The sequence below is a fragment of the Myotis davidii genome, unplaced genomic scaffold (assembly GCF_000327345.1).
Source record: "Myotis davidii unplaced genomic scaffold, ASM32734v1 scaffold110, whole genome shotgun sequence".
Classification (NCBI taxonomy): domain Eukaryota; kingdom Metazoa; phylum Chordata; class Mammalia; order Chiroptera; family Vespertilionidae; genus Myotis; species Myotis davidii.
Genome location: NW_006283436.1, coordinates 2,073,792 through 2,075,918, shown reverse-complemented (window position 1 = coordinate 2,075,918; position 2,127 = coordinate 2,073,792). Strand labels below are relative to the sequence as shown.

The following is a 2,127-nucleotide window of genomic DNA, read 5'->3' as shown; positions in this document are numbered from 1 at the left end:
GGCAGGGCAAAGGCGGTCCCAGGGCCGCTTGTGCCCTGCCCCCCAGCTCTTAGCTCCCCCCTGGGTTTCTGATCACTGTCAGTGGCAGGGGGCTTCTTCCTGCTTTCCCTTCGCCTCCCTGTATTGTGCCTACATATGCAAATTAACTGCCATCTTGTTGGCAGTTAACTGCCATCTGAGTTGGCAGTTAATTTGCATATAGCCCTGATTAGCCAATGAAAAGGGTAGTGTCGTACGCCAATTACCATTTTTCTCTTTTATTAGTGTAGATGTCCTTTGGGAAAAAGGAAAATGATATCAGATGGAAGTCTGGATAGAAGACAAACTGATGAAAAGCAGGAGTAGTGATAACTACAAGAGTAAATAGATACATCTTTTTACATTATTTTAAAGTATTTGAAAAATAAGTGGTTGTTTAAGTAAAATAGTAAGAATGTATTGTAGAGCTTATTATATATGACAACAATAATAAAAGGGCTGGGTAAGAGGAAATGGCAGTACACTACTATAAGGTTCTTATACTATACATAAGTGATATATCACTTGAACATAGACTATGATTAAATAAAAATCCTATCTAATAAAAAAGGGAATATGCTAATTGGCCCTCACGCTGTCGCAAAGATGGCGGCGCCCACAGCCAATAAGGAGGGAATATGTAAATTGACTGCCCCACCCTCAAAGATGGTGGCGCCTAGTCCCCTCAGCCCCGCTGGGGCGGCCGCTCCACACGCCTGCCTCCTGAGTCCCTTAGTCCCCCCAGCCCCCCATCTGCCCAGGGCCAGCCCGAGGTGCAGGCAAGCCTCAGATGACGGCTGCCTTGCCGCCCAGGGCCAGCTGAGACTTGCGCTGCCGGCAACGGCAGCAGCAGAGGTGGGATGGGGCGTCGCCTTCCCTGATCGCTGGGTCGCCTCCCACCCCTGAGGGCTCCTGGAGTGTGAGAGGGGGCAGGCCAGGCTGAGGGACCCTCCTCCATCGGGCCTCTGGTGTATATTACAATCCCCAAATCATAGGCTCTCAACTCTGGCACTACTGATATTCTGTGAATCAATTCTTTGTTGTGGGAGGCTGCCCTGTGCACTGTATTTAGCAGCATCCCTGACCTCTAACCACAAGAAGTCAGTAGCACCCCCCAAGTTGTAAAAATAAAAAAAATGCTTTCAGACATTACCAAGTGTCCTCTGGGAAATAAATCAGACCCTGCTGAGAATCACATTTCTGAAGCAATCACTAAAGTAACAAAACAAAGTTATTGCTAATGAACTAAAAACAAAGGTAAAATGGAATCATAAAAAGTACTCAACTCAAAAGAAGGCAGAAGAGGAAAAAGGAACAAAGGACAGAAGAAACAAAGAGAAAACAGTAGCATAACAGAGTGTTACCTAACCATATCAAAAAAATAATATCAAATCTCAGTAAAATAGGAATAGAGGGGAACTTTCCTCAACTTGTCCCCTCTCACTACTATGTTTCAACATCATACATGAAGTTCTAGCAATGAGACCAAAAAAAAGGAAATAAGAGGTATAAAGATTGGGAAAAGACATAAAATTGTCTTTGTTTGCAAATGAAGTGATCATCTATGGAGAAAATCTGAAACAGACAAAAGACTCCTGGAACTACTATACCAAGGTTGCAGGATTCAAGGTTAATATACAAAAGTAAATTTCTTTCCTGTATACCAACAATGAACAAGTGGAATTTTAAATTAAAAACAATACCATTTACATTAGCAACACCCAAAATGAAATGTTTATGTATAAATCTAACAAAATAGATACAGTATCTATGAAGGAATATCATAAAATTCTGAAGAACAAAATCAAATAGAAGAATGAAGAGATAGTCTATATTCATGAATAGGAACACCAAAATTGTCAAGATGTCAGTTCTTCCCAACTTGATCTACATGGTGGGGCAAAAACAGGCTTCCAGTTGTATGTGAAAATTTAGTTTTGTATTATTATTTATTAATGACTAGAGGCCCGGTGAACAAAAATTTGTGCATTCGGGGGAAGGGGGGGTCCCTCAGCCTGGCCTGTGCCTTCTCGCAGTCTGGGACCCCTCGGGAGATAATGACCTGCTGGCTTAGGCCTGCTCCCAGGTGGCAGAGGGCAGGCCCAATCC

The 2,127-nt window shown here is 43.1% G+C and overlaps 1 protein-coding gene and 1 long non-coding RNA gene across 5 annotated transcripts in view; both read right to left on the bottom strand.

The window, feature by feature from the left end:
* The window catches only part of EPC2 (enhancer of polycomb homolog 2), a 120,099-nt gene that overhangs the window by 92,340 nt on the left and 25,632 nt on the right, over positions 1–2,127 (bottom strand). The gene's annotated exons all lie outside the window — the stretch shown is intronic.
* LOC107183054 overlaps positions 1–2,127 on the bottom strand; it is a 31,348-nt gene that overhangs the window by 9,379 nt on the left and 19,842 nt on the right. Inside the window, exon 2 of the long non-coding RNA XR_001513830.1 lies at positions 1,172–1,230. This is a non-coding gene — a long non-coding RNA (uncharacterized LOC107183054). The remainder of the gene's footprint in view (positions 1–1,171; positions 1,231–2,127) is intronic.